Here is a 17,869-nt window from a genome sequence, read left to right as displayed (position 1 = left end):
AGGGTGAAGGCAGGGCTCTGACGGCAACCAGGGACACAGGAGGGGTCACTGTTTGCACATCTGTGAGGGCTCACTAAAGAGCGGTAGCGTGCATTTCCTGCTCCAGAGATGAGAGAACGGGGAAACAATTTTCTCTGCATATCCATGAGTTTGGTCCACCTCAGTGAGCTAAACAGTGCCAAGTGGAGAATGTGGTGGCTGCACCAAACTCAGCCCCCTGCCCCGTGTCCTGCAGGCATATGTCCACTGCAATTCCACTTGGAAATCAAACCAGCAGGTTCCTCCTCCAAAAGATCAGCACAAACTCCTCACCCACACCAAGTCTGCTGATCACAGAGTGCTGCAGAGCTTCAGCTCTAAGGGAAACAAGATCTAATGTCCTTTGGGGTTTTGTTTGTTGTTTGTGTCTTTTTGTTATTGTTGTTGTTTTGTTCTTAAGATAGAGAAAGAGCATTTAAAAATTATTTTACTTTATTTTATAAGGTTTTAATTTTTACTATTTTTTCCTTTTTCCTTTTTCTTTTCTTTCTTTCAACCTTTTTTGCTAACAAGCTTCTCATAACAAGCAGACCAAAACACACCTAGGATCTAGCTTCTTATATATTTTTAATTTTATCTTATGTTTTTAATTTTTTCTTTCATTTGTTTCATTTTTCATTTTTTAAAATTTATTTTTTCTTTTTTTCCCCCTTTCTACACAGAGGAATTGATTCCAAAAGAAAGAGCAGGAAGAAACGACAACCAGAGATTTAATCAATGCATATATAGGTAAAATGTCTGAGCTAGAATTTATAGCAACAATTATAAGGATAGTAGCTTGGCTCAGAAAAAGCACAGAAGACACTAGAGAATCCCTTACAGCAGAGATAAAAGAACTAAATCTAGTGAGGCTGAAATTAAAAATGTTATACCAAAATGCAAACACAAATTGAGTCCATAAAAACAAGGATAGACAAAGTAGAGGGATGAATCAGACAGAAGACAAAATTATGGAAAATAATGAAGCTGAAAAGAAGAGGGAAACAAAGGTAATGGGCCAGAAAGGTAGGCTTAGGGAGCTAAGCAACTTATTAAAACAGAATAACATTTATATAATAGGAGGGTTTATTTGAGCAAATTCTAGCTGAAATGTTCCTTAATCTGGGGGAAGGACACAGGGCTTCAAAATTCAAGAAGCACAAAGAACTCCCATTATATTCAACAAAAGCCAACCATTGCCAAGGCATATCATAGTTAAATTCAAAAATACAAAGAGAAGGAAAGAATCCTGAAAGCAGCAAGGGGGAAAAAAAGTCCTTAACCCACCAGAGAAGACAGATCAGGTTTGCAACACATCTATCCACAGAAACTTGGCAGGAAAGAAGAAAGTGGCAGGATATATTCAATGTGCTGAATGAGGAAATATGCAACCAAGAATTCTTTATATAGCAAGTCTGTCATTCAGAATAGAAGGAGAGATGAGTTTCCCAGATGAAGAAAATCTAAAGGAGTTTGTGACCACTAAGCCAGCCCTGCAAGAAATATTCAGAGGAACTCTGTGAATGGGGAAGAAATACCCAAAGCAACAAATATTAGAAAAAAACAGTGAAAATCACCAGAAACACCAACCCTACAAATAATAAAATGACACCAAATTCATATCTTTCAATAATCACTCTGAATGTTAGTGGACTAAATGTTCCAATAAAAAGACATAGGGTCTCAGAATGGTTAAAAAAAAAAATTCCATCTATAGGCTGTTTACCAGAGACTTGTTTTAGACATAAAGATACCCATAGATTAAAAATGAGGGGATGGAGAAGCATCCATTATGTAAATGGACCACAAAAGAAAGCTGGAGTAGCCATACTTAGATAAACTAGATTAAAAAAAAAAAAGACTAAAACAAGAGTTGAAGAAGGTCATTTTATCATAATTACAGGGTCTATACATCCAGAAGATCTAACAATTATAAATAATATAAATCAATTAATAAAAAACATAAGGAGGGACGCCTGGGTGGCTCAGTTGGTTAAGCAGCTGCCTTCGGCTCAGGTCATAATCCCGGTGTCCAGAGATCGAGTCCCACATCAGGCTCCTTGCTCGGCAGGGAGCCTGCTTCTCCCTCTGTCTCTGCCTGCCATTCTGTCTGCCTGTGCTCGCTGGCTCTCCCCCTCTCTCTCTATGACAAATAAATAAAATATTAAAAAAAACATAAGGAAACATTAATAATAATGTTTTTAACACCTCATGGCAATGGAAAGACCATCTAAGCAGAAGATCAACAAAGAAACAAGGGCTTTGAATGACACTGGGCCAGATGGACTTACCAGATATATTCAAGAACATTTCATCCTAAAGCAGCAGGGTACACAGTCTTTTCAAGTGCACATGGAACATTCTCCTGAATAGATCATATACTGGGTCACAAATCAGGCCTCAACAAGTACAAAAAATTGAGAAAATACCATGCATATTTTCAGACCACAATGTTATGAAACCATAAGTCAACTTCAAGATAAAATTTGGAAAGACTTCAAATACATGGAGGTTAAAGAATAGCCTACTAATGAATGAATGGGCTAACTAGGAAATTAAAGAAGAAATTAAAAAAATACATGGAAGCAAATGAAAATGAAAACAACAGTCCAAAACCTTCAGAATGCAGAAAAGCAGTTCTAAGAGGGACAGATACTGCAATACAGGCCTCCCTCCAGAAGGAAGAAAAGTCTCAAATACACAACCTAAATTTACACCTAGAGGAGCTGGATAAAGAACAGAAAATAAAGCCTAAATCCAGCAGGAGGAAAATAATAAAGATCAGAGCAGAAATCAATGATATAGAAAAAAAAAAAACAGTAGAACAGATCAACAAAACAAGGATCTAGTTCTTTGAGAGAATTAATGAAATTGATAAACCCCTAGATATATTATCAATAGGAAAAGAGAAAGGACCCAAATAGGTTAAGATTATGAATAGAGGAGAAGAGATCACAACCAACACCAAAGAAATACAAACAATTATAAGAGACAATTACGAGCAATCATATGTCAACAAATTAGGTAATCTCGATGTAATGGATAAATTCCTGCAAATATATAAACTAAAAAACTGAAACAGGAAGAAATAGAAAATCTGAATAGACCCATAACTAGCAAAGAAATTGAATCTGTGATCAAAAATTTCCCCACAAACTAGAGCCCAGGGCTCCCCAGGGCAATTCTACCAAACATTTAAAGAAGAATTAATACCTATTCTTCTGAAACTGTTCCAAAAAATAGAAATGGAAAGAAAACTTCCAAACTCATTCGATAAGAACAGCATTACCTTGAGCCTAAAACCAGACAAAGACCCCACTAAAAAATTACAGACCAATGGCCTGATGAACATGGATACAAAAATTCTCAACAAGATACTAGCTAATCAGATCCAACAGTACGTTAAAGGATTATTCACCATGATGAAGTAGGATTTACTCCTTGGCTGCAGGGGTGGTTCAACATCCACAAATGAATCAACATGATACACCATATTAATAAAAGAAAGCCCAAAAGCCATATGATCCTCTCAATAAATGCAGAAAAGGCATTTGACAAAATACAACATCTTTTCTTGATTAAAACCCTCAACAAAGTAGGGGTAGATGGAACAGACCTCAACATCATAAAGGCCGTATATGAAGGACACAAAACTAATATCACCCCTTATGGTCAGGAACAAGAAAGGGATGTCCACTCTCACCATTACTATTTAATAGAGTGGAATACTTAGGCCTCTGCAATCAGACAACCAAAAGAAATGAAAGGCATCCAAACTGGCAAGGAAGAAGTCAAACTTTACTATTTGCAGATGATGGGATAGATGGGTGAAGGGTATTAAGGAGGCTACATTTTGTGAGCAGCACTAGGTGTAGTATGTAAGTGCTGAATCACTGAATTCTGCTCCAGGAACCAATATTGCACTGTATATTAACTAAGTAAAAAATCAAAAAAGGAATGAAAATAAATAAATAAACAAACAAACAAAAATAAGACATGATTTTATATTTGGAAAGTTTTTATTTTTTTAATTATTATTTTTATTTTATTTTATTTTTTAAAAGATTTTATTTATTTATTTGAGAGAGAGACAGTGAGAGAGAACATGAGCGAGGAGGTCAGAGGGAGAAGCAGACTCCCCATGGAGCTGGGAGCCCGATGTGGGACTCGATCCTGGGACTCCAGGATCATGACCTGAGCTGAAGGCAGTTGTCCAACCAACTGAGCCACCCAGGTGCCCTCGAAAGTTTTTAAAGACTCCACCAAAAACAACTATGTGAAATAATTAATTAATTTGGTAGCTGCATTATACAAAAATCAGCATACAAAAATTAGTAGCATTTTCTACATGCTTACAACAAACTACCTGATGAACAAATAAAATCCCATTTACAATAGCTTCATAAACAATAAAATATTTGGTAATAAATTTAATTTAGTAGGTGAAAGTTTTCTATACTGAGACCTATAAGACATTGAAAAATAATTTGAGAAAGACAAAGTAAATGGAACAATATTCTGCATTCATAGACTAGAAGAATTAATATTGTTAAAATGTCCATACTATCCAAAGTTATCTCTAGATTCGATGCAATCTCTATTATGATTGCCAATGGATTTTTTTACAGAAATAGGAAAATATACCCTAAAATGTGTTTGTCACCACAAAAGACCCCCCCAAATCTAAAGCAATATTGACAAAGGAGAACAAAGTTGGAAGCATAACACTTCTTGATTTCAAACTATATTACAAATCCACAGCAGTCAAAACAGTATGGTATTGACATAAAAACAGACACATAGGCCAATGGAGCAGAACGTAGATTCTAGTAACAAACTGATGTAGATGTCGCCAGCTAATATTTGATAAGGGAGACAAGAATACTCAAGGAAAAAAGACAAGGCTTTTCCTTAAATGATGCAAGGAAGGTTGGATATTCAAAAACAAAACAAAAAAACAAAAAAACAAAAAAAAAAAAAAAAAAGAAAAGAAAAGAGAAAAGAAACTAGACCCCTATCCTACTCTACTCACAGGAATTAACTCTAAATGAATTAAAGACTTAAATGTAGAACATGAAACCATAAAACTTCTAGAAGAAAATTTGGGGGAAAAATCTCCTTGATAATGCTCTTGGCAATTTGTTTTAGATATGGCACCTAAAGCGCAAGTAACAAAATTAAAAAACAAAACAAACAAACAAAAAAAACAAAAAAAGTACACATGTGACTATATCAAACTGAGAAGCTCTGAACAACCTCAGAAATGGTCAACAAAATCAAAAGACAATCCATGAAATGGAAGAAAATATTTGCAAGTCATGTATTTGATCAGGGGTTAATATCCAAAATATATAAATCACTTGCACAACTCAATAGCCATAAACCAAATAATCCAATTAAAAAATGAGCAAATGATCCAAAGTAACACTTTTCCTAAATAGATATTCAAGTGGCCAACATATCCCTGAAAGTTGCTCAACATGGTAATGATCAGAGAAATGCAAATCAAAACCACAATGGGATATTTTATCCCACCTGTCAGGATGCTATCAGCAGAAAGACAAGGGATAACAAAAGCTGAGGAGCATGTGGAGAAAATGGGTCTTTTGCCCACTGTTGGTGGGAATGTAAATTGGTGGAATTACTATGGAAAACAGTATGAAGTTTCCTCAAAAAATTAAAAATGGAACTACCATATGATCCAGCAATTTCACTTCTGGGTATATACAAAAGGAATGATGTACTATGTCAAAGACAGCTGTCCCCTTTTATGCATTGCAGCATTTACAATAGCCAAGATATGGAGACAACCAGTGTGTCCATTGATGATTAATCAATGAAAAAAAGTAGGGTGTATACACACACACACACACACACACACACACACATCCATGTAATATTCAGTATATCCATTAGGATATACTGAATATCCTAATGGATATACTGAATATCCTAATGGATATACTGAATATTACTGGATATATTAAATATATAAGTGCATATTATTCAGCCATAAAAAAGAAGGAAATCCTGTCTTTTGTAACAACATGGATGGACTTTAAGGGCAGTATGCTATGTGGAATAAGTGAGACAGAGAAAGACAAATACTGTATGATCTCACACTTATATGTGATATCTAAAAAACTTGAACTCATAGAAATAGAGAGCAGTTGGTGGTTTCTAGAAATGGGGTAAAAGGTGGGAGCTCTGAATGAATGGGATCAGAAAGTGTAAATTTCTAGTTATAAGGTAAATAAGTTCTTGAAGGTGACACACAGTTGGTGACCATAGTTAATAATACTTACAGCATATTTTAAGTTGCTTAGAGAGGCGATCTTAACAATTCTCAACATAAGAAAAATAATTAAAGCTATAAAAGGTGATGGATGTTAACTAATTGTGATCATAACATCAAATTGTTATGTTTTATACCTTTAACTAATACAATATTACATGTCAGTTGTATTTTGATAAAACTTGAAAAGTATAAATAAGAAAAGCTTATTTTTAAACTTTTACGTGTATGTCATTTACTGAGCTAGCAAAATACTTCTTTGTGGGTAAATAGCTTCAGTATTTTCCTTATCTGAATTATCAAGTATTCTGAATTTAAGAAGCCAGTTAATAAAGTTTTATTATATATTTCCAAATTACTTTTTGCTGTGGCTACCCCAAGGCAAGCATAACAAGAGATTTAAGAATCAAGAATTTGACTTAATGAATGTCATATTGGTTGAAGGTAATTACTTATAGCCTTCAGGGTCAACCAGTCTGGTTTTTAATGCAGTAACTAGAAAATAACATCTCAAAGATGAAGATCTTCCATTTAAAAAAATTTCATCTGATTTCTGGTTTATCAAATTTTTTTTTAACAAAATGTCTTCTCTGCTCAAATGTTATGTCTGTGTGCTATTAACAGAGTGTTTGCATCACTCCAAAATTCCTATGTTAAGTCCTAATGTCTGATGTGATGGTATTAGAAGGTAGGGCCTTTGAGAAGTGATTAAGTCATTGGGATGGAGACCTCAAGATGGGGATTAATGGCCATATAAAAGAAACCCCAAGAGCTCTCTCCTTCCTTCTGCTATTTAAGGACACACAGAGAGAAGACAGCCATCTACGAATCAGAAAGTGGTCCTCACCAGGAGTCAAATCTGCTGTCATTTTGATCTAGGACTTCCCAGCCTCCAGAACTGTGAGAAAGAAATTTCTGTTGTTTATAAGCTACCAGTCTATGGCATTCTGTTATAGCAGCCTGAATTAAGACTCTGCCACAATTAAATACTTTTATGAAGGGAAAATAGATTTGTCGGCTTTGAGGAACTATACAAATGAACAATGACCAGACCACTGAACTTTGACCCACAACCTTTTTTTTTTTTTTAAGAAATTGCTGCCAATTTTTCAGAAGGGGGAGGACAGAGAGAAACTTTTTTTTTTTTTTAAGATTTTATTTATTTATTTGACAGAGAGAGATTACAAGTAGGCAGAGAGGCAGGCAGAGAGAGAGGAAGGGAAGCAGGCCCCCTGCTGAGCAGAGAACCCGATGTGGGACTCGATCCCAGGACCCTGGAATCATGACCTGAGCCGAAGGCAGCGGCTTAACCCACTGAGCCACCCAGGCGTCCCGACCCACAACCTTTTTATCAACCAGTCCAGAATGGTCAGGATTTGGTCAATTACTGACAACTTCTCTATTTTTTGCACCTGCTTCCATCTCAGGACCAACTGGGAAAATACAATGTGTTCCCAAACCAATCACATAAGATGCCTGCCCTCTAGTTACTAGTCTCTCTCCAGTTTCCCCAAATGGACACCTTCCAAACATGTCATACTTGAAGCCATGCCTTTTTATTTTCACTATAAAATCTTCATATCCCCTTGCCCATCGTTAAGTCTTTCCAAAACGCAAGTGGATGACTCCTTTGCTATATAGAAAACTTTGAATAAATAGCCGATGTTTGCTCCCATTGGGTGAGCTTTGTTGATTTGTGTTTTCTTTGAGTTCCCATTAAGATGCAGTGTACATTGCTCAAAGCTGTGGGTCCCTGCCTTCTACGTGGTGCAGTAACGACAAAGTCCCCTTACGCCTCCCTGCTCATGGCTTGTCAAGTCCGTGACAGCATGTTAAGTTGGTACAAGGTCTGAAACTGCTTTCTTTGCCTTGGTTATTTATTTACAGATTGGTACATGGGTTTTGTTATTGGTTTCCATTTGTTGGACATCCTTGGTAGAATTAAGGCATTTCTTTCCATCCTTTTTTGCTCTCTCTGTGCTTCTGTTTTGTGTTGTGCTATCTATTAGTGTTATTTGTCACAAGAAGGAGAATAAAAGAATAAAAGGCACAGATCCACAAATATTTAGTTCCAGCTAGACTCACAGCTGGATGAAATTTGAAGTTCTCACTGGTCTAGTGTCTGTTTGGACAGGTTTTGGTGTTGGTCACCAATGAAACTTGATACATTTGTCCTTTAGCATTGGCTTTTGTCCAGAAAACTTGGTTTTGATTCAGAGAGAGCATTCTCTCTAGTTTTCCACCTGCTAGTAGCAGGTGGGGGAAACAAAAATTTTGGGGTCTGAATTCAAAGGAAGACAGACACAGTAGGTTAGAGACCCAAGACACAAAGCGTGTAAGTGTTGTTTCTGGTCTACTGTTGTCAGTTCTCATTGGATCCTCTAAGTCTAAATCCTCTGCTCTTCCAGGGAAAAGTCCTATTTCTTATATGTACTGTCCTTATCTTCATTATTCAAGCCACTATATCTCTAAATGGCATTACTTCACCAAGAATAATTTGAGCCTTTGATGACCCCTCTGAGGAGCATTTGACTTAAACAATATCGTTCATTGAGAGGCACCTTGAATGCCTCTGAGAGGCACCAAAAGAATGGAAGTAAGATTTCTCAGGGCTGCTGGACAGTGTTTTTCATTCTTCTGAAGAAGCTTCCAAATCAAATTATCTCTTAAACAAAATATTTAATAAATTGTCCCAGAGGTAAATCATGGAAGTAAAACCTTAAAATCCACAAACTAGACAGAACACTGGATTCTCTGAGGACCCCACTTATATTCCCTCTCACATGCTCACTTACAAGACACAAAGGCAATCTCTAAAATCCTTGCCGAGGACTGACAAAGCCTCCACATGCTTCATGCTCACTGTGAACATTCTTCCTTTCTCTGAATGTAAACTTTAGCACAAAAAAACCTAGATTCTGATGTTGCAAATACCGCAGTGATGTAGAGCAACATTGTTAACCAAAACCTGTTGAGAAGAAAAGGCAAGTTATAGGGATTCATATTTAAACAAAATACATTGGGGTACCTGGGTGGCTTAGCCGGTTTAGTGTCTGTCTTTAGAATCATGTCATGATCCCAGGGTCCTAGGATGGAGCCCTGCATTGGACTCCCTGCTCAGCAGGAGGCCTGCTTCTCCTCTCCCTCTGTCACTCACTCTCCCTGCTTGTGCTCTCTCTCTGTGTCAAATAAATAAATAAAAAATATTTAAAAAATAAAAATAAACAAAATACATTATACTTACTACCAAAATTAGTATTTATTTGATGCTGAATATTTCTTGAATAAATTCCAAACTCCATTATCAGAAATGGTCATTGTTCCGACAGTGTATTTAAATATAATCACAATTTGATTTTATTCTATTATAGTAAGAAAACTTAACTTGAGATTTAACCTCTTAAATTTTTTTTTTTAAGATTTATTTGTTTAGGAGAGAAAGTGTACCTGCTGTTAATTCATAACAGCATTCCTAACTAGAGAGAGTCCTTTTGTTTATTTGTGCATGGGCAATATGGAGAAGCCCTTGTAATTTGAACTCAGCTTCCTGGAAACTATCAAAATCATTCCTTATCATAACCGCAATATTGGCCTGGTTGCTGGAGTCCTTTTGTCTTAAGGTACTAGCTGCTACTGTAAAATCTGTTGATCCTTCTGCAGAACTAGTCTTAGGTTCCCTGCTTGGCTTCTCACACATTACAGACACTACTATTGACTGAAAATACACAATAATACCTTTCAGCCTGCCAATTAAGATCTTATGAGATTTTATGACTTTCACCCCCTCACATTACTATTCATTGCTGCAACATCCTGAATTCCGTCTCAACCAGAAGGGGAATCTCTTTTCTCCATCTCATTCAGATTTATTAGAGACTCCCACTGAGAATCCTAACCTAATATTTTATATGTCGATGGATCCTACCTTCAAACTGAAACTGGAGATTATCAGGCAGGATATGATATTATTAATTTAAGCTCTCTTTTAGAATATAGTCCTCTATATAGGTAAAATTAGATCAGATGGCAGAACTTACAGTCATTCCCAGAGCTTGTCAACATGTATACAAACGAGAGACAACTTTTTGGACCAGGACATGCCTTTGGGATTTTTTGGAAACAAAGGGAAATTCTCACTTCTGCTGGAACCCTAATCAAAAACAAAGTGCAATGAAGGTACTTTGAATGTATCTCTACCTCCTAGAGAGGAGGCTGTTATGAAGGTTGAGGCCCAGGAAAAAGAGAGGATAAAGGCAGAAGGAAATGCTTTTACAGATTATTATGCCAAACAAGTAGTCTTAACTGAGGTTATGATCTTAACTAAACCCTTTAAGGATGAATATTTGGAAGAATTTTAAAAAGACCATTATAAAATATCAACATTTAACTCCCGATTTGGCAAAGAAAGAATAGAAAATATATGGTTGAACCCCTCACTAAGATCATCTCTGGCACTCTCAAGTTAGCTACTTGGCAACATCAGATGATTTCAAATGGATATTAGTTAAATTTCTTCATGAAACTCCTTACCATGATACAGACACATTGGCCATGTGTTACCAATTAATAAAAAAAATCTTGGGAAAACTTTAAAGATGGGGCATGACCAGGAATTAAGACTTTTTTAAAAACACATTATGAACACCTTCAGATGGATTTTAGCCAACTTTCTTCCTCTTTAGGATTTGAATATGTTATAGTTTTTCTATGTTTATTTTTAGGATGGATTGAAACATTTCTTTGCCAAAAAAGTTATAGCCTTTATAGTTGCTAAAAAGCTGCTGGATTTTGTTTTTAACCTGGGATATACTGACTTTTATATCAAGTGATCAATATATATACTTTATGGGAATTATTATAAAATAACTCAGTAAGGCATTACCCTTACTCAGGAACTACAGTGCCTTCACCACCCACCATATTCTGGAAATAGTCAAAGAACCAGTGTCATTTGCAAATTAAAATTAACAAAGCTTTCAGAAATCCTTGAGCTCTCATGGCCAACAGTATTCCCAATAGCCCTTACGGCCATTTGGTCTACTCCATTGGGGACATGTTGGTAATCCTTCTATGAATTGGTAACTGGAAGACCCATACATTTAGGAATTTCACCTCTGATACCAGACTTCATCCTGTGGTAAACACACATTGCAAAATATTACAAGGGACCCAAATAGTATACTAAGTCCTATCACCAATTGGTTGAGGCTACCTTCCTACAGCCTCTTTCCAAGAAAGAAGAGCCTCTTCATGATTTTCAACCAGTATTTGTCTGCTGGAAGAGACATCAGAGAAAAACTGCTCTTGAACCTTATTAGACAGAACCTTAGCAGGTATTATTAACAGCAAATGTAGCAAGTAACATAGAAACAAGTTAATCCTTGTGCCCCACATTTCACAACTAAAGAAGTAATCAGTTGATGACTGAAGAAAAGAAAAGAAAAGAAAAGAAAAAATCCAAATTCTACATAATTAAAAGGATTTTCCAATAAGAAACTTCAACCTGAGGATTTTCAGAGATCCTCTAAAAATAGCTGATCTTCAGAAATAGACCACTGACCCAAGACCCTTGAAATAAGCTGAGGAGCTCAGACAGTTGACAGATTCACCCAAGTTGTCAGACTGGAGCCTCTGAATAATTTCTATTTTGCTTCCCATTCCTTCCTTATGATCATTCTTATTTTCTACAGATCTCTGGTTGTCATCCACCCATAATGATCCCTTTTCTCTTTTTTCCTTATGATAATATTTACATCAAAATACAACCATTCTAATGTCATTATTAGATTATCTCAAAGTGTAGTCACTGCTTCCCATTTTACTGACTGCTCGACATTCCATCTGTCACTCTATCCCCATAAGTACTGGTAAATTCTGGTTTCATCAAATGGGGTAATAGGGAATTATAACAAATGACGCTTCCACTTGCACCTTAAACATGGGCAAGTGACCTTCATAACTTTACCTGTGATCTTGCTATATCTCTCCCTTCCAGAAAAAAAAAATATATTGCAATCTAATGATCAAAACCAAGGTTATGTTAAATTTGAATTCAACAACAGTCATATGGTGGTGTACCAAATACTTGCCATTGTGAGAGACTTAATTGAGATCCAAATATATAACACAACTAATGTAGGATCTTGGTTGTGACTTTCTGTCGTGAACCATTCCTTCTCCCCATTCCCTAGCTCTCTATGGGCCCTACTGGATACTACTTTCTTTGTCTCCAGTATTCCTGGTCCTGTTTGCCTCAGCTAGCACCTCATACAGTTTAGGACTAATACTCTAAGACTTGTCTGTACATAGAAACCCTAATTCTATAAATCATCAAGGCTGGAAATTCTGATTCAGATACAAACTCCAAAACAATGCCACCCTTAATTATTTAGGTATTCTACCTGGGAGAATCACTGACTCAGAGTTTATGCAAACAATCAAATCAGTGTTCCCATCTGTGGTAATCATAAAAATGGAAAAGACTGTGAGAAGTTATCATTAACTTTGGCAGAAGTTCTTAATGATACCATCTCTGCTTTAGGTGGAATACAGATCAGTCTCAACTCGTTGGCTCAAATCCTGATGGATAACAACCTTGCTCTAGATTTCTTGTGGGCTAGTCATGGTGGCATCTGTATCATGTTCTACTTGTATCAATGATTGGACATGGCAGACAGGTATACATCACCATAATGAAAAAGCCACTTGTCTTTCTAAGATGGTTCCTCATGGTCTATGAAATTTGTTCTTGACCTAAGTTGGACCATTCAAATTCCTGTTTCTATGCTTTTTGTAGGAACCATTAATTGTTCTTGTTCTTGTCACAATTGTCATTATGTTGCTCCATTACATCCTGCCCAGAACAGCCAATCTCTCCTCAGATGATTGCCCAGATGATTAAAAAAAAAAAAAAAAATCAAGAAAATCTTGCTATACGGTTGATTATGAAAGTGACTTTACAATCCATGAGCAATGAAGATTGGACCTCTAGCCATTCATGAATTGGTTAACCTCTCACAGGTAAGATACCAACCAAAAATGGAGAAGAGAGACTGACTGTACGGACAATGGCAAGACCATCCCATATATGACAATAGAACACTTGTCCACAATCTGCAGCAAATAGCCTAGGAAGCCAAACAGCAACTTCTGTCACAAACATTTTGGGAAGCCAACTTACAACTGCTCCAGTGGGCAGGGCATTCTCAATGACTACTTGCTTCCTTATTTTTTGCTTTTGGCTCCAACTCAGAGACAGCCAGATAAGCTCCCCTTCAAAATTGCATTTATGCAGATTTTAGTTTTCCCTCTCTAGCTTTCCAATACCAACAACCTCCAATCAGATCATAACTGAAGCCTTCTCTTTTGTTTTTCACTATCAAGCTTAGTCACTACCCTGTTCATCTTTGAGTTCCTGCTAAATCCAAGTGATGGCTGACTATCATTAACATTGTAAGCTCTCCATAAATAGCCTCATTTGTTCTGATATCAGCAGTTTTCACTTATTTTATACAGTTTTCAGTCGATGACAGCTTTGTTTTAGGATAGCTATATAACAATGAGCATAGAAGTAATAAGATTATAAAGTCAGTCTCAGATGTGCAAGGCAACTGTGAGGATAGGAGGGAAGGTTCTTTTGTTAAAAATGAAGGAAAAATTGTTTCTGAAAAATTGCCTAGAAATCTGGAAAATATGAAGGAGAAGAAAATAAGTGATTTGTTTGGCTTTGTAAAATGACTTGATGGACTGGATGGAATCCTTATTTTTTACGAGAAAAGAAAGCGAAAAAATGTTCAGTGCTTTGTATTTGAGAGCAATCTCTTTACTCAGGTTCTAAAAGCACTTTGCAAAAATCCTCTGGTACTAAGTATTATAAATCCTTTTTCAAAAATGAGAAGTGCAAGCACTGTTGATTTTTCTAGGAGAGTAGAACAAAGATTTTGTACTTTTCTATTAAATATTCTAATAATTATTCCAGTAGCATATGATTCCATAAACTGGTCTGCATAGAAGGCTTTTATATATTACATATGCTGTGTAAACTCCTAACAAATACAAAAAATAATCAGTTTCTTACTTTCAAATTTAGTCCATCTCTCCCTACTACGTTCAGCTAGCTGGCCCTGAAATTACATATTTAAGTAGAGTGATTTCATGGCTTGAAGTAATCCTCACACTCCCCATCTACTCTGTCGAGAGCACTTTCTGTCATCTTAAATTTGCTCTCCTTGCCTTGATTCTATAAATAAAGAAAAAAACCACATTGCTTTAATCTCCATTTTTCTGCTTTAGTCTGGAAGAGTGATTTAATATTATAAATGTGACCTGTAAATCTAGGTCTTTGAAGCAAGGTTTATTGCTTTCAATTCCATCAGAATGGTATGGGGAAAGTGATTTAGGTATATAAAATGAAAGTTTTTGTCTATTATTTTTAAATTACAATTTACTACTAATACCGTGATTCTTAATTTTCTAGAGGGCCTCCAGTGTTATCTGAAATTTTCCAAAAGGTTAATGTTAAAAGCAACAGCCAGTCTATGACGGGGATGGTTTCTTTTAGCAGGGAGATGGGTATTGAAATAAAATACCAACAAGGCTTTGTAATTCCAGGGGGGTTGGCTGAGAATCTTCTGCATTTTGAAAGTGGTCTTCCTTTGCAGTCTTCGCTTCCTCACTGCCAATGTTAGAATAGGAAACTGGGCTTTGGACACTACTACTGATTTGTTGAATGTTACACATCAGTTCAATCTGATTTTTTTTTTTTTTTTTTGCCTCTGATTTCCTGTTTGTTATACATGTTGCTGCTGTCTCCCTTACGGAGATGATGTAAGAATTAATCACCTAAGCAACATGTACTGTCGAGGCTAAGCTTGTCAACTTGGTCATTATTTCTTTCCTATGATCTCTGCACACTCCTATATTCTTTTGTAAGGATTTCATTTCCCTTTATGCTTGAACCTCTCTCAATAACTGCAGTGTTACCTTCCCAGTTTTGTTAATCATACTTTCTTTTTTTTTTAATTTATACTTTTCAAAGGTTAGAACATGACATGTATCTATATGAGACCCTTTTCTCCCAAGTGTAAGACATTATTTCCTGCTTTTTGATAATTTCTTACAACAGCAAGAAACATCTAAATCTTCTAGCCCTAATAAAATAGAACTGTTTTTTATCCATGTATTTTTATCTATTTATTTAACAAATTATTTTATCTTTATTTAACAAATACTTAGTGACCACTTACTATATGTCATACATATGTCAGTGTGTGACATATGGTAATGGACATATATATAGTCATATATTGGTCTGAGATGGCAGCTAGGATCCCTTTTCCTTAGATATTTAAGGAAAATTATCCAAGTACTTACTGCATATCACAGGAGAAACACATCACCTTTGGCAAGATTTCATTGTTGTTTTAGATTCCATGGACTTCTATTCTCATGGTCTTTTCACTCCACTTTCCGACAGCTTCAATGACTTGATTTTCCTTGTGCTTCCCCTTCCATGGCTGCTCTGTTTCCTGTGTCCCGAGCAGAGCCAGCTGAGGAGTTCAGCACCCTTTCCTTGATTTCTTGCAAAACACAGGCATTCATGCATTAGTGTACTTTATTAAAGATTTGGGGTCATATAGTGACAAAGAACCACATGGAAAGCTATTAAATGTGAATGCTGCCCTACTCTCTTTTTCGAATCCCTTAGGCCACCTTCATTACCGGCAGCTGGCTGATGTCCCTCCCCTGGCCCCTGTGAGTGTTGGTCCTTTGCTCTCTCAATAGTCTCCTCCCATTTCCCCCATTGATCTTCTTCCAATCCCCCAACTCCTGCCCATTTTAAAAGCAAACCAAGATTTTATTCTCTCTTAGTTTCACTGGATTATTCCAAATCATACTCTAGAGGTCACAGCCACAGTGGACTGTGAATCTCTTGTTAAACAGAAGACTCTATAGAGAAATTTTGCTACTTCCTCAGGGACAGCAGTGTGTGCAATCAGTTTGGGTTTTAAAAAGCCATATAGTTTTCAGTTCCCTTGCACGTGTGAACAATATACTTACTGTATTGTGATGGGATGGTCTAGACAGAGTGTGGTGAGAGTTTGCAGAGGGGATACCTGAGAAAAGCAGAACTGCTTCACAGAGATGAGATTTGAACTAGTTTTAAAGCCCAAGAATGAATTTATCAATCACAAATTTGGTGAAAATGACAAAAGAATCATTTATCCTAGGTTACTCTACAAATATTGGTATAATTATGGGAACCTATTACCTGTAATTAGTAAGTGTTAGAAATCATTTTTTCATATTTCCTTCTTTCTTTCTTTTTATTTTATTTATTTTAAAGTATTAATTTATTTCTTTGAGGAAGAGAGTGCACAAGCGGGGAGAGAGGGAATAGTAGAAAGAGAGGGAGAATCCCAAGTAGACTTCGTGCAGTGCAGAGCCCAATGCGGACTCGATCCCAGGACCCTGAGATCATGACCTCAACCAGAGTTAAGCTCTCGACCAACTGAGTCACTCAGGCTCTCCACCCCCTCATGTTTAAAAATACATTGTTATTCTTTCTCAAATCACCCTGCTATCATAGGACTTTTTAAGATTCTTACCTCATTAACTATAATATTTGTTACTTCAACCTCTGCTCCTTTCCTTCTACTAGACTTTGAACTCTTCCCGGTCTTGACCTCAATGTTCTGCTATTTCAGCTGCGTTCTGTTTAACAGGTTTACATTACACGTCTGGTCAGTTCTTAATCCTGAATAATCACATGTTTTTCTTTTTACTCCTGCTCCTTTCTTGATACTTCCAGAGAAAATGATAAAATGAGAACTGAAACCAAAACCAATTTCCTGTTCCTATGCTAAACAATAACTGGAGATACTTTCTTGTCCCTATGGTTAATGATTCCAAGAACAAGCACAGAATATCTTAACTTCTTGTTCCAGGAAGTATTTGCTCCTGAGAAATAAGATGGACAGCTTGACCATAAAAATTTGCTTCAAGACCCTTGCCTCGCTGGGCATATCATTCCCAGTCTATTATGTCATAACTCCGCATAATCCCAACCTGACTAAAAACCACCCAGTCCGTTTCTAAATCCTATCAATATCCTCCTCTGACTTCCTTCTGCCAACAGGCTGCTAAGATTCTGCCAAGGTGCTCTTCTCTCTTCCTGAGGTCTAATAAACTAGCTTTCTTAATAAAGACATTTTCCTTGGTAGCATGCAGGGGAGTCAAAAGAAATCAGTCCCATTTGATATGTTAGAGCTTCATGCTATGATTTCAGCTGCATCTTCTCCACCGTCCAGCAATACTTTCAGTCGTCAATGACTTTTTTTAAACTTTCCCCCACAAGAGGTGCCCTCCATCCCCTAATCTCAGCAGGTGACCTAATTCCATGTTCTCTCTCCCTGTGAAGACAGGAAGTAAACTATGAGAACAGTTTCAGTGTGGTCTTCTTAGAACTCTCTTGCCCTTGGTTTCTGTGTCTCCTGTGGGCTTCACTTCACAGCTACTCATCTTTTGCCATTTGCCCCTGAAACGAGTGTGCCTTAC

General features: G+C 36.6%; 1 long non-coding RNA gene across 1 annotated transcript; it reads right to left on the bottom strand.

Annotated features, from left to right (window-relative positions):
* Positions 1-8,583: 8,583 nt before the first annotated feature.
* LOC101673238 lies at positions 8,584-17,103 on the bottom strand. The gene is made up of 3 exons (XR_200485.2): positions 16,921-17,103; positions 15,686-15,891; positions 8,584-9,281 (listed from the first exon to the last, which is right to left on the bottom strand). It is a non-coding gene; the product is annotated as an uncharacterized LOC101673238 (long non-coding RNA).
* Positions 17,104-17,869: the final 766 nt, after the last annotated feature.

This window comes from Mustela putorius, unplaced genomic scaffold (assembly GCF_011764305.1).
Source record: "Mustela putorius furo isolate JIRA1106 unplaced genomic scaffold, ASM1176430v1.1 tig00000430_pilon_pilon_pilon, whole genome shotgun sequence".
Lineage (NCBI taxonomy): Eukaryota > Metazoa > Chordata > Mammalia > Carnivora > Mustelidae > Mustela > Mustela putorius.
The sequence above is the reverse complement of the archived record's forward strand: the minus strand, read 5'-3'. Positions and strand labels throughout refer to the sequence as shown.